Source organism: Zonotrichia leucophrys, chromosome 1 (genome assembly GCF_028769735.1).
Source record: "Zonotrichia leucophrys gambelii isolate GWCS_2022_RI chromosome 1, RI_Zleu_2.0, whole genome shotgun sequence".
Classification (NCBI taxonomy): domain Eukaryota; kingdom Metazoa; phylum Chordata; class Aves; order Passeriformes; family Passerellidae; genus Zonotrichia; species Zonotrichia leucophrys.
Window position 1 is genome coordinate 36993020 of NC_088169.1, and position 19974 is coordinate 37012993.

Sequence of the window (19974 nt, forward strand, 5' to 3'; positions counted from 1 at the left end):
GGCAAAATAAAGCTAATGAGAAGTAATCATCAAATATTAGGCATTTCCTTTTTTCTTTCCATTATCATTAACTAGAATTTATATCATATATGTATGGTGTGCAATCTAATTACTTAAATTGCTCAAGATATGTTCCAGGCTTTTGGGGAAGTTATGTAATGGTTGGTAGTGTTCAATCTCACTTCTCTCCCCATTGTGTTAAATTTACCAGACTGACCTTAAAAGTACTGAAGCTTGTTGGAAATTATCCTTTACATATATGTGTATTTAGTCTTCAACCCAATCATGACTGAAAATAAAGAAACCTCCTGTTCCTTTTTGTACTGAAATATTTATTTGAGGGTTCACAAAAGAGGATAATGTAGTATTAGTATTATATATACCTGTCCACAACATTGTTCATGAATGTTGTGGAGCATACTTACAAGATCTAGCTCCTGCCTACATAATTCTAGTTTCTTGTACAGGAATGGGATTGAAAATAATAAGATTGCAAACACAGAGAAGATCAATTTTTCTTAGGTCCAGAAGATGCCTCAGTGTATTGTTAAGCCACAGTTGCAGCCATGAGTAAAGTTCCCTTCCCTTCCAAAGTAATTATTGGTACTACTCGGTGAGAGATACTGTGTGCATGTCAAAATGTTTTTATAATGGAGAAAAGGCAGCTTTCAATCCAAAAGGAAGCCAACATGGAGGAACAGTTGCAAGGTATCTTAGGGTACTAAGACAAAGACTGTAAGAGAGCAGTGGTTACTAAATACTGTGTTAAAGTTGGGAGAAATAAAGAGTTTAGGTCATGCGTAGGTCTCAAGTGAGCAAACTGCTATCAAATATTGGAGATAATATTACTAATTTTGTTTTGTTGAGATTAAAATGTATCAAAGCTAACTCATCTTATATGGAACTTTCCCCTACTAGAAACATCATGCTCTCTGTAAGTATTCTGCTGAAAAGATGTTTTACCCTGCCATAAAGCACCTCATCACAACATTGCTTCTTATGTGTGCTATATAAGACTGTAAGCAAACAGATTCCAGAAAAAGATCTTGGCTTTGACATTTGCATAACACAAAAATATACTGCCTTGGCACATTGAGAAGTTAGCAGAAATTGATGAAATTTTAATTCACTTTGCCCACTTTTATAAACAGTAGTTATTTAAATCCTTTAAGATATTCAGCTGGATCCATCCTTCATGAGTCTGTACCTCTTAAATATAAGAATAATCCTTTGGGCTGAACTCACAAAAGGATTTTGATATTAGAATGACTAATACTTAGAAATCCTGCTACCTACTGGAATTATACCTTGCTCCACACATACTGTATGTTACAATTCAAACTCCTGAGAACCCAAATCACAAAATCCATAGTGAAATATGAAGCAACCTAGGGTAGCTGATAGGAAATTCAGAAGACTTGAGCTACAGCTGCATGCCATTTTATACATGTATATATGTGTCTTTGCATATTTCAGTGTGGACTTCTGTTTTTGTGAAAGAAAATGTAGACAGTGATGGGGTCCCTCTGGCTCTCTAGCCCTTCAGCAATCCTGAGATTCAGGATGAAAAAGATATTCATGTTGAAATTTTTATTCCTTTGCCTGAATGAGGATTTCTATCTTAGTATCTCATTTGACAGATGCTTTAACCTCTTTAAGCTAATGTCTATATAGAGAAGGTCTCTTTCACACTCTTCTGCTAAAAGCGTATGCTTTGCAGAAAATAAATCAAATATTAATTGGAGCAATGCCCAGATCCTGTCTGGAAAAAAAATAAACTACAAGGCTATAAACTCATTCTCCCATTTGCACTGTATATTTAAATAACTTACTGAAATAAACCAGAAAGTCATAACAAAAACAATCCACTTTGTCTGTGAAGTAGGATTACTAGCCTCAAATGCTTATGATAGTGCAGGTGGTAGCACAAGCTGGACAAATTCTCTTACACCAGAAGCTAAACTCACATCATAGCTACAATGAATCCATGATGATTATGGATGACAATGCCAAAGCGTGGGCAATGATAATCCTTTATGTGTCAGTTTCAAGCACTTTCAAATATTTTGTCTGTTATGTCACTACCCATTCCAAGCCTGTCAAGTCTAAGCTGAATCCTGCAGGATCTCAAGTTTTTTACCTGAATACTCTTTGTGATATGTAGGTTTCTCTGCTTCAGATACCCGTGAATGTGGCTCTCACTGAGCAAACAGAGTGCTGAAAGAAGAACTGTCTGCCTAGGAAGGCAGAAAAATAATTTGAAAGCACTCTTGGACATGTGTTACTTTTCAGGCTTTTCAACTGACTCTCAATTTCAATAGCAAGGAACTATCAGGGTAAGGCAGGAGTCAGGCCTGTCTGAACAGAAACAACGCTTCCCTTCTCAGAGAGGTGTGTCCTGGTCTGGGCTTGTGTGTCCCTTTCCTGCAAGACAGGGACTTCACTCCAGCACTGACTGCTTATTCCATTCACTTTTGTTAATGGCAGGCTGACCCTGCATCTGGGGTAATCCCTTGACAGGCTTGGATATGGTAATGACAGAGGACTGAATGAGCACTCTAATCTTGAGTTCACTACAAGGTGCACAGAAATGAGTCAAGGAGGCCAGTGAGAGTCTGGCCATGTTGTTGTCCAGCCAATTCAACAAAATCACAAGTCATTGTTAAAGGGAATATAAACTAAAGACTTAATTGTGTAGAAAGTTTAAAAACAAAGGTAGTGGGATTAGGGTTTGAATAAAAAAAAACAAGTGGAATATTATCATAAAAAGTACTTAAATAAAAATTTTTGTATCTGATAATAAATACTGCCATAAAAGACCAAGTGATTTTTTTTTCTGCAAATGTCTTGCTGAGGGTGAGAAATTTCAGATCTTTTTCTTCAAAAGGTTTGAAAGGGTCAGTAAATAGAAGCAGAGCTGTAATGAATCTCTCTTTTCCATGTTAACTGTCAATAGGCCAATGCCACATTAACTCATCAGAGGATAACTGAGTCTCAGTGTGTCTGCATGGCTGGGGGTAGTTTATCCTTCTGGGGTCATTCCTGCACCATGAAAAGAGGAAATTAAATGCAATAGCTAAAATCATCATAATAGAATAAGGGAATTAACAGTGGGACATAAACTAATAATAAGGAAATTCACAGGCCAGCTGGCCTCCAAGACACAATAGGGGCACAATAAGGAAGTGGTTCAGGAGGCATCCTGTTGGGCACAGATATTGGAAGTCAGCTTCAATTGCAAATTTCCTTGTTTGTATTAGCTCAAGTTGAAATTGAACTCTTCTTTAGAAGTGGGTCTACTTTTTTCTCACTAAATTTCCTTGCTTTTATGAAAACTTAAAAGGAAGATTCCTTCACTCATGAAAAAAAAACAAAACAGTAGATTCAATAATCAGTAATTCTACATTTTATTACACTGTAGCTTGGGGTACTCTAAACATATACTGTTTTTTAGATCCACTCTGCCTATGTCAATAGAACATATGTACTTAATAAGAATTTTAATGTTTTAATTTTTAATTTTAATGACTGTCATCTCATACCATAGGATCATTTTACAATATGATGTGTCTATCTGTGTCCTTTGAAGACAAAAAAACCCAAACAATTCCTATTTAAATTTAGGAGAAACAGGCTACAGAGCAGTTAATAAATTTGCATAAAACTGCATTGAAATTCTATATAAATTACAACATATTTTCTTTAGGTTATGGTACTTATTTCCTCACTGAACACTTTTATTTACTTGCAATGTCCATTAAAGACAGAAATGTATTTTATTTGGTTTTGTTATATCTAGCCTAAACTCTATTTTGCCTGTTTGCAATAAAAAAAAAAAATTGTGTACTTTTAGTCTCACTTATATTGGCCAGTATCAGGAGCAGAGATATAAAATTCTAAAGCTATGATAATTTAATTTATTTTTAAACCATGGACAGAACATTACCATAAGAATCCAATCCAATCTGTGAAACGCAAACATCAGATTTCACTGCCTTGGATTTAGGCCTGTTTCTTAAGTAACTGTTGGAAATCTTGCAAAGGGCCTGTTACTGTAAGCTTACCAATATAAAAGATCTTTGGCTCCGTCCTAATCATGTTTGGAAAAGCAACTGAACTATTAGAGTCATAATTAAACACAACTGGCAAACCTTTTGGTGTTTAGCCATCACTCACTATGTTTTGTGACATTTTCTGTGGATCTGAGGGTATTCTGGCAGAGGATGGCGGTAGGAAATGAAAGAATAAAACCTATATCTTAGTAGCTAGCAGAGAAGCTTTAATTCATCCGGATCTTGAAACAAGAGATTCGGTAATATAATCCACAGCTCATAAAAATAAAGCAATATTGCTTCATGGTTATATCTCTGTGAAAATGTGAAGAGAGATTAATTAAACTGATAATTATTAGTTTGCCTTGGCACTTACCTGCTCCATGAGTTCCAATTCTATTTTGTTAATATAGGATCACAATCCTGGCACACATCTTTTTTGCCAGATACAGTTTTGGCAGCAATACAACAAAATTAGACCCAAATTCTCCGTCATGTTTAAAAAACCCCAAACCAAGCAGCAAACTCAAACCAAACCACCACCCCCCCCCAAAAAAAAAAAACCCTAAAAAACCAAAACCCACAACAAAACGAAAAAACAACCAAAAAACCCCCAAAATGACAACCAAACAAAAACTGAACCAGACAAGAGAATTAGGGCAAAATAAAATCATCCAGTTGTCACAATCTGTGCACAAGGCTTTACCCAGAAGAGAAATAACAAAGCAACATTAAATTTAAATAGTGACAAAATAATCCAATCCTACTCAATTTCTTTTTCAAGCAATGTATTTAGTCAGTAAATAATTTGGGGCATAAGTACTTCTGAATATACATGCACATCTGTGCATACACACTTATACAAAATGTATTTAGAACAATATATTTGGTTTCTGTAATCAAGTATGACATCTTTTAACGTTCAAACCCTTGATAAGTTTCGTTTCAATTTGATTATATGAAAATTATTTTAATTCTCAAAGGGTCCAACAAACTGCCATTGCATTAACAGTTTTCTCAGCTTAGTGCCCTTCCTTGGAGTCAGGAATATATTGTTTGTATTGTCACCTCTGCTGGGCAAGGTGTTCCAGGCTTAAAGAGCGAAAATCATGCATAAGAAGATTGTTTGTCAACATCTAGATTTTTATATCCTTTACACAACATGACAAAATCTCAAAGGACACTACAGCTGAAAACACTCAAGTCTGAGAAATTGCCATGTTTTCTTGACCTGCACATTTATTCCACTGTAGACTTTAGTTAAGCATTTTATTATTGTATATTTTCATTAAACATAAACCACCCTCTTTGTTTTATCTTCCCTAGATAATGTGAGATGATATGGTTTGCAGCATTGTCATTCGTGCAATTTAAACTAGGTTAAAAAAACTGTGAATAAAAGGACTTTGAAAAATAAGTTTAGGTTGGGTTTTCTTTTTTCTTTTTTCTGAGATTGCTTGTTTGTTTGGGTTTTTGTTTGTTTTTTGTTGTTTTTAAAATCTCCCTTTTCCTTCTTCTTTTAAGATTTTAGGATTTACTTGCTCACCCTTTTCCATAGGTTAATATTGGTTAGAACTTTAAAAGCCAAAGAAGAAAAAAGCCACAAGAAAGTTGAATTTCCCATACAAGTATCTGATTCCTGCCGGTAATGAAAACAGAGAAATAAAAACTCTATTTTCTCAGGATTTTCAGGGAACAATTGAACCTGAACTCAACATTGGAAAAGACATATCTGTTTTTCCTGATGCACTTGAAGTGCTAAATATTATTTAATGAGTTGGACTTGCTTGATTTTCAGGCTTATTTTAGACCTGATTGCCACCTAGGAAATAGCCTGTGATTAACACAACTTGCCCTTCTGTGAGTCTATAACATTACTCCCTACTGGCCATTTAACAATTACATATTGCTGCTGCTTCGTAGAATATTTCTGATCTCTTTGAAGCTGTTTTCAGTTTATTTCCAGAACCAGGCACTCTCAAGTTTTTGGTTTAGCTTCTTCTTCCTTCCTGCTCAGCTTCCTTTCACACATACTTCTGATTATGGCAGCCCAGAACTTCAGAGCATTCCCTGAGGGTGCCTCTTTCTGCTGCTACCTGTTTTCCCCAAGCTGTTGTTCTCTGTGGGTGCTTGTTTGCTGCGTGTGAAAGCAGAGCGATGATTTTGCCTCTGATCTCTCCCAGATGGTGGTTTCCTCATTCCTGGTTGCTAAGTATTTTTAACATTTGTGAGCATTCATCTTCTCTTTCAGGGTGGATAGCACAAGCTTGCTGACAGGGAGGCTGGTTTTGGTGTGACTTGCAGAACCCTCCTGGTTCAATTGCCCATGGGGTAGCCTGAGCTTGGTCATGCTTGCACGTTGCCTGCTTCACCTATTTTAGCACAGCAAAACACATGGCCCAGAAGCTCCTTTGGAGCTCCTCCAAAAGCTGAGAGACATTGTGGTGCCATGTGGTAACCAGGGAGGTGCATTGTATGTTTGTCAGAGTGCTAGATATCCTTTGCCTGCACAAAGTCCAGAATCACGTCCAGGATCTGGTATAAAGGTGTAACCCTGCTATTCACTTCCATGTTTCATCCACTCCAGGATATCCCTCTTTTATGCTGAGGAGGATTTCCCAAACAGGTTTGCCATGCATTTACATATTAAGGGTAAGTGCAGTGAGCCTAAGGCTTCCAGGAAGCTACAGACTCACTGTGCATGTGTTGCTCAGTAATTTTTACATCATATTTACAGCGTACACACAGGCCATCTGTGCAGCACATGTACAGTGGATTGGTTGGCCTCATTGCAAATGCGCTGTAAAGTCGATACGCGCATGTGGAGTGGATATGTCCAGATTTTCTCCACTACTGCTCTGATTAGGTTGCCAGACATCCAGAAATCCTGAACAAATGTCAAAAATCTTTGAATTCCCTCTGGATATATGTTCCAGGCATTAAAAAAAGAGATGTGTTCAAGGGAACTGAAGCATATGGTCGTCTATCCGGCGCAGACCACACTAAATGACTTAGTCACGTCTTGATGACAGAACACAGGAGGGCTGGGTCCAGATGCACCTTCTGGCTGCACCCCAGCTTTCTGCTGGGGCTAGACTTGGGTGATTACCAGTCCTTTGTGCATTTTATGGCAAGGAAATCTAGATATTTGGGTCAGAGGAGAAACTGCCATGACGTCCAAATAAGCCCTTGATCTGCACAATCAAGGGAGAAGAAATCCCAGGCGAACTATGGAGGTTCTCAGTGCAGCAATGAAGCCACAGTTTCACTCTCAGGATGTCCCAGCAAGGAGTTTATTACACTCAGTATTTTTCCAAATGTTATGTACACAGCTGTAGAAAAAAGTTAGTGCCTTCTGTGAATGTGGCTTTGAAATTTGTTTCTACTTAAAAAAACAAAGCGACAGAGTACTCAGTTGCTGTAAGAGATGCTGGACTGTTATTCATTTGGAGAGCACACAGTGAGCAGCTACAAAACAGCAGTTCAGTAAAAGAAATCAAAACATATACAAAACACAGTGAGTTGAGACATTTGTTCTTTACTATATTTACTAAATTGCCTGCAATTCCTGCTTTGAAGCTGGCAAAATAACAATAAATACTGAGGAAAGAAAAAGGTTATCTGCATTTATTTCATAAGCTATTTATTTTAAATAAGTGTGGAGATTGTAAAGTGTATGAAAAACATATGTATATTGCTTCTTAAGATGCACCATTACTGGGTTGGCAGTTTGAAAGTCAGAGAAGTCATAGACTAGAAACATGAAAGTAAAGACCTTTTATTTCAATCTTGCTGTAATAAAGGAAAATATAGAGGTTACATATGTATATTTATTTAATTTGTATTCATATCTCAAATGGTAATATTGTCTTTAGAACCAGCCTTCAGTACTCAGTAGAGATGGACATTTTTAATTCTTTAAAAAATAATAACAAATGAAATAAAACAAGACACAAAACACATTTTGGTGTATTTTAAAATGTAATTGTTCTTTTGAATTCTTGGCCATTATAATGTTAAAATCTATTTTTATAAGCAGGCCATACATGCTGATAAACATACAAATTCACCTTTGTATTAGGGAGCTTTAGCTAGTGTTTATTTTACTGGGGAGAACGGTAAGAATTTTTAACCAAATTTTCCCCTTTCTCAGTATTCCCCTTACCTGCAGAAAAGGTAAAGCAGAGGAACCAGTTCTCACTGAGCAGTTAACCTGCAGGAGAATGGATAGAGCTTGTTCTGTATGTGGGAAAGAGATTTTAAAACAGTTAAATATGCACTAAAAACTCTGCAGGTGGCACGGGAAGTCAAAATGTTTTGTTTTAAAATAAGAAAATGAACAGAATGAAATTCAGGAACGCAGCCCAGAGTGTAACTTCCTGCATCAGCAAGATGAAAACATTTAATTGCAGATGTTTTGATTATGAGAACTAATTCAGAAAAAAAACTCCAACGAGTTCAGACCTGCAATTGTAGTTCAAAAAATGAGGGACAGAAAGCATGCTAACTTTCATGTCAAAGCTGTTTGTATTAGTTCCAGTTAGAGAAAGGAGAGACTCCTGTAAGGTTTATCTGAATGTTCATTTGGCTTTGTGTAACATATTATTTAATATTTTAAGATGTGTTTTACTTAAGTGGATTCTACAGCTTTTTTATTCATATATGACCTGAATTTCATATCCTCTTTTTTAATATTTAGGGTATTTGTCTAGAAGCTTACCAGGTGTTCTTACACAACAAGAGCAGGTGAAACTCCAACAAAAGCCTTTTATTTTGGGAAGCTATTTATTACCAGAGTGCTGACAATATACTGTAGCTAGGCTTAAAATAAGGGCTGAATAAATAAGTTACAGCAAACAATTTATTCAACACACATATTGCCATTGTTCCTACTCACGAATTGTGCAGGAACAGCTTGCAAAGCTCTCGAACTTAGTGCCTGGAGCTGCAAAAAAAAGTGAGTAATTTTACTTAAGCAAGTAGCAGGAGATTGAGGGGAGATCTCATAGCAGTCCATACAATTTCCTCACAAGGGAAGGTGCAGGGGCAGGCACTGATGCCTTCTCTCTTGTTATCAGGGACAGAACCTGAAGGAATGACATGAAGCTGTGTCAGGAGAGGCTCATGTTGCATATTATAAAAAAATTTCCTCCCAGAAGGTGGTTGGGCACTGGGACAGGCTCCCTGAGGAAGTGATCACAGCACCAAGCCTGACAGTGCTCAAGAAGTGTTTGGACAATGTTCTCAGGCACATGGTGGGATGGTGCTGTGCAGGGCCAGGAGTTAGACTGAGATGGTCTTTGTGGGTCCCTTCCAACTGAGGATAACCTATGATTCTTATTCTGTGATTCTATGAATTTTACTTAGGCAAGTCTCATCACTGATACATGCAGCAGTGCCTCTCAACAACTTGCAAGAACTTCATATTTTGCTATTAGTAGCACAAATGAACCTAAAACATGAATGCTTGAGGGGAGTATGTTTAATACATTTTTATCAAACCTACTTTTCCTTTTGACTGTCTGTCAAAGGACAATCCTTACTCTTGTGAGGGCAGTCCTCAGAGTTCCCTCAGCTATCTAGTTGAAAACTATTGTCACACATGCTCATGTAGATGTCTCATGTGGATATATGTGTACATCAAATAGGTGTCTCATGCAGATACTCTGTTCCCTCAACTGGATGTAAGGATGGAGAAAGAGAAGTAGTGAAAGTAGCTCAGAGGATGAAAAGCGTACAAATGCACTGATTTCACATTGGCCAACTATGAGTTGGTACATGATTTACAACCTGAGACCTAAGAACTCAGGCATACTTTTGATCTGGCAATATAAGAACAGTGCTCCAGTATAATATTATTTATTCTCTTCATAAGGTCTTTAAGAAAAAACTATCAACAAATTACAGTTATTATTTGCAAGATGTTCAGGGATGTCCATGTAAGGACTGTTTGGTGGACAGCAGAGTAAGACTTTTTTAATCTGAAGTTTCATTCATGTTTCAGTTACACTTTGCAATTCATCCCTGTATTTGATTTGCCTTCAAAGGTAGGCTCCAAGAAGAGTTAAGCCTTATATACAAAAGGTTAAATCCCTTTGTTGAGCATTCAGGGCCTCTTCCAGGTCATCTTTTATACTTCTGTTCAGTCTGATTGTTAGACTAAAACCCTATCCTGAAGGTAGACATTTGCAAACTTGCTTGAGAAATTGGATGTGTAATGAGTCACCTTTAAAACGAAAGACTTACAGCTGATCAAAGCAGTTATATATGAAGTGGGAAGTCCTCCCTGGGGTTTGTATATTTGAACCACATTTCCTAACTATCCTTATCTGGATGGATAGGCTCCCTCTTTTGTGGTCCTTCTCAGCGGATCCATGAAACTTGAATGTGTTCCAGCACAGCGATTTACAGGCATGTCTCTGTCCAGACTAGCTGATAACCCAATAGCTTGGGCAGCTAGACATATGGAACTTTTTTGACCCTAGCAAGGTATCTGTATATTTTAGAAAGAGTATTCTCATGGGGGACAACCAATGGCAGCTTGCCTTTGTGTTTTCTGAAATGTTGGGTCATGGCTGCTTCAAAAGTGCACACAAGTTGTTTAAAGGGAAATTCTATGATTCAAATACTAAATCAATAATTGAAAAGAGAATTTTCTGTATTACTACACACTGGTAAGATATTTTTGGTGTTTTTCAGACCATGGAGCGTATCAGCAAATACCACAAAAGTAGTCAGTGGAATTAAATGCAGAGAAAGATAAAAGCTTTGTTTTCTCACGGCTGTAAGGTTTTAATTTTCAGGAATCAATAGAGAATGCTATGGTTTTGTTTAATGTTTTGCAATATGGAGAAGGTTAGAGCAATTCACCTCATGGACCCTCTGACCTTAGTTTCAGTGGCACTTTATTATTTAAATGACATTAAAGCTCACACTAAATGAAAACTCTGATATGAATGATGGAAAATTGTGTGTTTGTACCATCAGCCAACTGTCTACTTGTTATTCTAATCCCTACAAAATGGAAGATTTTATTTCCAAAGAGGAAAGATTGAAGCTTGTGATGTCAAGTGCTTTATCTTCTTTTTAGGAGTGTGTTAACTTGCCTTATGAAAACAAAACAGTATATTTTACTTCAAGTTGAAAAATGTTTTTGTAATGGTTGTCTTGGAAAGAAATCTCTCATTCCCCAGTGGAATGGTGAAATACTGGAAAGACGCTGATTAGTCATGAGTACTGTTTTGCCCATGATCACAATGTTCATAAGTATACAGTTTATATACATTTTTGAAAGTTTACACATTATTAGTAGTAAAAAAATAGCTTAAATGCAGCATACAAAAAATTGAGAAGCATATTTGTGTCTTTCTCTTTAAAAAATAAATTGGTTTGGCTGATAGATCTAATGTTGTCTATGGGAAAAATATGAATATTACAATATGTATAGTTTTGTTCCTTCAGAATTAGTTGGAAAAATCCTTTTCTCATTTTATAAGGAGAAGTCTCCTTTTTAATAGTCAAGCTATATACAGTAATGTACTCTTCTATTACTTATTAAATATGTATAGCTCTGAAGCCTATTTGGACTATATGTTTGTTCTAAGCAATTAAAACCATGCTATAAAAGAAACAACAAAAGTTAAAGTTTTACAAAAACCTTGGCACCATATCCTGAATTGGATTGCAATACTTTTTTTTTCTTTAGTAAACATCACAGCTAAAGGGCCAAGGATCACTTTAACAAGCAGTTCCTAATATTTATTTATTTGTGTAGAAGACATATAGAATTACTATTTCTTTTTAGTGTGAATTTTTTTTACTGCTACTTTCTTCATAATATACCAGAAGACTGTAAAAGATTAATACAAGTTGGATAAAGTTAACACATACATTTAATTCTCCCTTTAAATAAACAATCTACACCTTATTGAGGTTTCTGAGAGTGAGAACAAAAGTACTGTTTTGGGTTTTTTTCTGAAGGTTAGCATCAGGTCAGGTCAGTAACTCGAGATGTGTAGTCAACAACTAGTTTGACCTGAATTGGTGAGAATTTTCTTTACTCTTGGAAAGCTTAATCAAAAAACCAGATGTATGCAACCAAGGATAGCATAAAGCTCAGTTGTAGTGTCAGTGGGAAGAGGGAAATTTGTTTGTACTCAGGTAAGGACAGTTAGGGATGACTACCAGGGTTTGGGGCTAGCAAGTTGAGTATGGGAAATCAAGGATTTTGAGGAAGAGAAATGCAATGCTTCTGAGGAAATCAATTTTCCATTGCTGTGGGAACTGAAAGTTAAGTCAGAACTGGGTGAAACTCCAAACAGCTGCAAAAATTTACTAGTATTATGATAAGGAATGTACCAAAATGTATCAAGGTTAGTGGAGAGGAAAAAACACATGTATTTGTGGGTGCAAAGTGGGGAACCCCACTGTTGTACTTTCACATTCAAAGAAAGGTGACATCTTGAAAAGGACCTGTGCTATGCACGAAGGCTCTCAAGTTACACTGAATTGTTTTTAGGTTATACTCGTCACATTTAAAGCTTCTTAATGTGCAAGGTGATATATCTTGGATTGTTGTTGCCAGTACTTGAAAGATATTTTCTCAATTGCAACATATTTCTGGTTAAAGAAACCACATTAATTGTTTGAACAATTTTGAGGAATGTTGCCTGGGCATCAGCAGTCAAGTCCCTGCATTGTTATGTGGTTAGAGAGGTTTCCAGCAGTTTCTGAACCCCTTCAGTGGCCACACTCCCCCACCACACTCCCCCATAATTCCTGAAGGTTTTCAGAAGATCTGTAGTAAGGTTGAATAAAAACAGGAAAACAAAGGAAAAATTTGCAGCATGGATATGGGCCTTACCAGTGTGCCACAAAGGAAGTTCCCAAGAAGTTTAGTTAACTGCAATATAGGATATAGAAAATGAATGTTGAAGGAATAAAGGACTGATCTTCTAAAAGAAAGGACTTGGGGAGAATGTGCATGCTTTAAGCTGAAATGATAATATAAAAGAAACCCTAATAAATGAGCTTCTGTCAAACAGTGAAGGTAGTGCACCCATCTGAATACTAAACAGTCTTCATGATTGCTTTAAAACTTCCCCTTGTATTGTAGTGCCAGTCCCTGTTTTGGACATTTCTTGGTTTAGGTTTTGTTTTTTTGATTGGTTGGTTTGGGGTTTTTGTTTTTACTTTTTAAAAAATTTAGTATTAGTAGAAAATGTCTAGAGTGGTCTAGGACTCTGACCAAGAGATCTTTGTTCATCTTTGTTCCCTTACAGCTGAGTGAGGAAGCAAACCTAACAATCTACTGACTTTCAGGTAAAGGTTCTTTTGTTAATCCCATTAGTTTTTCTCACTTTGACGTTGTTGTAACAAAATTTCAGAAAAAATAATAGGGAAATTGGAATTCTCTTGGGGAATATAACTTGATAGTCAGAGAGAGAGATATAACTGAATTTGAAATATTGAAAATGGTGAAAATGGGTGAAATGAATTCTTTCTTTTTCTGGAAGTATGTTACAGCCAGTAAATAACTATATTAAAAAAAACCCCACAATTCTGGAGCCTGTCAGTCCAGGTCAATGCACTCATAAACTCCAGACAGTGATCTGAAGGGTAATTTTTCTGCAAATATTAATCCACTTTTAATTTGAGCTGGATTAAAACTAAAATTAAAATTAAATCAGGTTTCTCTCTAAATATCCCTGAAATACGTGTGTGAATGTTCTGTTCTTCTGTGTGCCTATTTGAGAGATGAGCTTCAGAATGGGATTATTTTCCTTCTTTACTGTGTCAATGGTTTTCTGAAAGTGTGTCGCTGCCATGCAAGTCACCAAATGCAATTGATGTAGTTCTGGGAAGAGAGCAGAGTGTAGAGAAATCCAGATTCTCTATAGCAGAGGTCCTCATTAAGGCTGTGTGCATCAACCCAAAGTGAATTCAACACTGTATCACCACTAATTCTGTGTGCTCTAGAAAGGTCCTGTTCATGCAAGCCTTCACTGTGAGGCTGCCTATTTATCCTGGACTGCTGCCTTTTAAACCTCTTAATTTTGACTGATGAACTCAGGGTAGGAAGTGTTAATGAAACCTTGACTTGCAGGTCCCAGTTTTGCAGAGATGTATTATCACCTGGAACACTGGCACCCAAATTTAGGGTGTCAAAATACCCACCTGTGCTGTTAGGCACTTATGTGGAATTCAGAGTAAACACTGCTTGATGCCAACACCTCCAACATTCACAAGGGTGTCCTACCAGTCTTGGTGGAGTTATGTGCAGTTTCAGCCACACCTGGCAATTGCATGAGGCAAACACATCTGAAATTTATGCCCTGCAGGGCTCAGGCATTTCAGCCCTGCCATCCTTCCTTCCATGGTGCACAACTCCAGTCGTGTTTTCCGACGGGAAACGGGTGCTGTCCTGCTGAGGCACGCTCGGTGGAGGTGCTGCCACCAGCTGTGAATTTCAGCCAGTGCAGGAGTGACTGTGCTTTGCAAGCTGACCAAGAGCAGACCCCTGCCAAGCCTGGGTACATCTCTCATTACTGACCAAACAGCTACAAGAGCTAATGAGGCAATCAAAACCCAATTTTTCTGACAGCTTTACAATAAAGCTCCCCTGGGAGGGCATCAATATGACCAAAATTGGTTATCTTGCACCTATGAATTAATTTGTGGGAGAACTGTAAATTATAAATTGTAAATTTTGCCTGTGGTATATCATACTACAAGGAAGACCAAACAAATCATTCAACTGATATTATATTTTGCATCTGATGCTGACCAAAAGTGAACTTAGGGCAAAGTGCAAGAATAAATCAGGGATATTTTCTATGTATTTTATCTAAACATCCAAGCATTTCTGACTCAGGGACTTACTGTTCCAGAAGTGATTCTAAAATATTTAGTAACCTTCAATGACTTGTAGCTCAGAGCTTCAAGGAGATCCACTTAATCCTCGCACAATCAAAGAGTCTGATTGTTATGTATGTGTAGAGTGGCCATCCAGAAATCTGTAACTGTCCTCCCAACCCTAAGTGCCCTCATCACCAGTGTAGGTTAAGATAAATACCTGGACAGACATCAGGGAAGACACACTCTCAACATTTCTTGTTGAATTTGTTCTGTTCAGGATTAACAGCCTGCAATTTTAGCGAGAGGAGAACAGTAAAAGATGTTATATCAGGCTGCAGCACAACATCCTCTGGTGACTGCTCTGTAAATTGTTCCCCGCTTTCATTCAAATGCTGTCTGATATAAAATGAGCATATGATAGACAGAGTATTAAATATTCAATTTTTTTCAGTAGGGGTTCTAAGTATGAGGCAAAAGCCTTCTCAGGTCTTGCTTTCTAAATAAATTAACCTCCGAAAGTAGATGCATTTTGCAAGGCTATTTCCAATAGATTTGTGCTGGATTTTGTCGGGCAATTTCTCATTTAGACTGACAGCTTACAGGACATTTAGGAAGAAGAACACTTACTACCTGGATCTTGATCCTGTCACAAGCCGACACAAAAGGGTAGAAACAGGGCTGGGGAGAGCTGTGGAACTCTAAAATCGAAATGTGGTGCTTTGCAGCATACCTCTTTATACAACTCACAAGATGTAGTAGAGAAGTTGGAAACTACTAGCAGTTAACCAATGTCCTGCCTTAGGTATCTGAGTCCATTTGTATTGATAAAACTTGAGACGTTTGATCCAAAGCTCAGGGCAAGATGTAAAATGTGTCTTTTCTTTAACAAAATGTTAAAGAAAATGGCAGAACAATGCAGAGAGATCCCAAAATTTTAGATGTTATCAACATGTGTCATTAGCTTCAATTTAAGCTAACTACGAACTTTTTTTCTTTTTTCCCCTTTTTTGGTGGTTTACATTCAGCATCCAAATATACATTCCTTATCTAGGTTTTCTTTGAACTTTAGGACAACCTTGACTGAGGTTTTAAAAAAGACCAGGCTCTGGAACATAAGGTAAACTCCTACCCCTCTGCTTGTAATATTGCTGGTGCTTTTATCAGGGTCTTGATTTCTACCTTGGGTACAAGGATGTGTGCATTTGGTTTTTCCTCTACTTTTGTTCTCATGTAGTATGGGCTTATTTATTTTCATTTCCATCCCAATATGTTTTTTGTCTTTCTGTTCTAATGCCAATTTTAGATAGATATTCATGTGGGGGAAAAAATATCGCTGACATATGGAGAATATTTGGGATATTGGCACAATTATTTGTCCTCAAAAGGTTTGGTATTCTCTTGAATATATTTTAGATATCACACTGTTTTGAGAAAGGCATCAGAGGCTTGCAGGCAGAATACTTTGAGACTAGAAACACTGTATATTTTAAATGAAATATATTTCTCTCTTTTAGTCTCCTAATAAAACTTCCATTTTCAAAAGGTTTTTTTTAAAAAGGATTCTTTGTGTTCAAATCTGTCTTTCTCTACATGTCAAATAAATCAGATTTTTCCCCCTGAAATGCCTGGACTGTGTGCCCTGACATGCTTATAAACTAAATGCAGGAACAGCAGAACCCCACTGCAGAAATAATTACTTCATGCACAATGTCCACGACTTGTTTCCACTGTTTAAACTCAGACACATTGTTCTTATTTCCACTCCTCACAAGACATTTGTTCTTTTCACTGTTCCATACTTTGAGTGGATGAGGTTCATCTGGTTTGTTGATATTATAAAATATGGAATTCTTGTATTAATGGTTATAAAATCATATGGGAATACTTTACACCATGTCTTTGTCATGATGCGGTATTAACTGGTATCATATAGAATGAGTTAACATGATATTGAATTACTCCTTTTTATGTCATTCACATTTTTTCCTTCTAAAGACTTTTTGTATTATGTTATATTTATGAAGTGAGCAAATATGATACTGAAAAAAACTCTCAAAGCAGTTTTGACCCTAATTTGGCAATATTTAAATCAACATATTATGTCTGAGACTCCCGAAAAACCACCCCTCAATAACTGATATTTTAAAATACTGTAATATATTGTTGGTACAAGTGTCCAACCACAAGCCCACCACTAAATCAGTTCATATTGTTAACGCCTGTTTTGCTGTTATGAAGGAATGCAAGGTTGAGGTAGTCATATTTTCATTTATGGCAGAAAAGATGGGGAGATTCTGACATGGTTCTCAAACCCAGGTTAGAAGAGCACTTGAGTTGAAGTTGGATCTATATCTAGAAACTTTTTTTTTCCCCTCAGCAGAAGCAGCTGCCAAGGAGATATCAAATACCAGATCAGATGTTTTGTGTATTATTCCAACAAGTTAAGAATTATTATCAGAGAATCATGGAAAGGTTTGAGTTGGAAAGGACCTTAAAGTCATCTAGTTCCAATCCCCCTGCCATGGGCAGAGATACCACCCACTGTATCAAGTTGCCCAGGGCCCCATCCAACCTAGACATGTACCCAAGTGTGGTGATTGTATATGAAAAGAGGCAGATTAAAAGCAACAATGCAACTTAGCTTTGTAGATAGGACTTAGGCACAATACAGGAGTATTTCAAAACTCTGACCTTGACAATCTGTTTTAACTTAAGTACAAAATATGTGAACAGTCAGTAGAGAAAGCCTCAGAAGTCCTGGTGTTTCCTCCCAGGTAATGCTTTGATGATCCATAAAACTGGGTTCATTTTCATGCACATTCCGTCTGTATTTTAGGCCTAAAAATAGTTTAAAATGTAACCTGTAGCCACTCTAGAGGAATTAGGAGTGAGTTGGACTTTTTGTTAGCCACTGTGTAACTGGTGTAAATGAACACATTCTGTAGTGTTGTTCAGTAAGTCCCAGTGCTTATAACATAAGTGAGAAACCTCACACTGTAGACCGGTGTCACATAAGCTTCTTGATTTCTTGTTTTATTACATTTTATTAATCTGCTGTTCTTTTCTTCCTTTCAAAATCTCATGATAACTGTCTGTAGATGAAGAGAATCTTGACGTTATAATAGGTATAAAATAGCAGGAAGCAATAGGAAAAAAATAGGCATTCCTAAATGGCATGCAGCTTATTTAGCATTTGCTCACTGCCTTGAATCAACATGTTTTTTTTGCTGTGTTTTTGGAGGTGCCAGTGTCACTGATAATGATCCATTTGTCACAGATTGACTGGACATAGCCATCACCAAGAAGAATTATATCCAAGATATCTGGTTTTACTAAATCTCCACCTGCCAAGGATATTTTTAACTTCCAGAAATACTAATTCTCCATCTGCCTAAATCATTGCTGTCAGCACTATCACTACAGCCATTAGCACTGTCATGGATTGTGTCCATTATCTTTCCTTTTTAAAATGTTTTGTTTAGAAACAGTTTCAGTTTTCCTAGAACTCATCTTTTGTTAATGATCCTTCTCTTCTGTCAATGACATCAGAAAATCTGAAGTATCCTGTGCCAATATTCTAGCTTCACATAGTGACTCAAGAATAGCCCTGGTCAAGATATTCTACCAGGACATCAAGAAAGTAGGGAGGGCAGGAGGGAGACCTTTGTGGATTTCTGCCTCAAGCTTGAGAGGTTCTTCGGAGAATTCAAGAGCCTTTCCACTTCTGTAGCGTAAAAAATGTAACTGCAAGGGAAATAGGAATAGGATAGGGCACAATTTAAATCTGCCTTGGATTTGATTTAAATTTTATGTGGTTCTGGTTGCTGTTATGCTAAGGCTGAACTACAGCTCACTATCTACTGTTGTATGTATATCATATCCTATCATGATTGGTATAGCTGATTCTGGCTTTTCTAGAAATCCTCTCGGAGTAGAGAGGATTCTCTCTCTGAAGTGAAAGCTGGATTATTCCTGACAGAGGAGGATAAAGCCTAAAAGCTTGCTCCTCTGTCACTAATGAGTTGAGAAAAGTCATTTATCCCATGTTTGTCCCATCTTCCTTATTTGGAACATTCACATAAAATATTTTGTATCCACCGCTCTTTTCGCATGAAAGTAACTTTACAAGTTAAAGAAGAAGTATCTTAAAAGGGTTCTTGAAAATCCACAAGGAAATAGTACTCATTTTCATTATTGAAGAGGAATTCCTTTCCTTATGACCTGACAGTATCCCTGTGATGTTGGAAGGCAATTTCTGATGTCTTTAGTCAGTGGTTAAAGAGGCTTTACAGAGAGTAAACTCCCTTCAGCACTTGAATTTGAAGTTGAAATATAACCCAGGGACCCAGGAAGTAGTCAAAATAATGAAAAATTACCATATGGAGCTTTTTTACTAGAAAGTTGAGGAATGTACCTTTTGCATATTACCATTTCTCAGCATACACTTGATGTGCTGAGGGAAGACTTTGTGCACAGCTTTGCCTCCTCATTGCAGCCATATCTATTTCTAACACAGTAAACAATCTGCTTTTCTAAAAGTTTCTTTCTGCTTCACTCCTGCTGTGTCTTTTTAAAAATAATTCTAGTTCTCTCTACCAGTTCCCATATATCTTTCTCACTGTGAGCTGCTCCCATTACCACTCCCTTTTCCCTGAGGCTCTGGCATATGATGCCAATTTTTATGCTGACAGCCCAGACACCCAGCTGACTGTGGAAAGCAAAGACCAACAGGTCAACCTACAGATCAACCAAATCTTCTTCTGAAATGTTTATGTGTCAAATCTGAGCTAACTGAAGAGGTACCTTATACAGTAAATGGGAAGATATAGATCTTTTCAGAGGTTGATTTGTCTTCTTCCGCTGAGGAAGCCGAAAGAGCTGTCTCAGATTTGATATGAGATAAACAAGAAAAGTAATATCATTCTGTGTCCAATGCTTTTTTCCATCGGTGCAAGAAATGATTGTCTGCTTTTTCCTTTCCTGTCAGAGAACTGGGCCTTTCAATAAGCAGAAGAGTAAAGAGTAACTGCTGTAGGGCTACACTTTTTTTGTAGAAGCAGTCTAA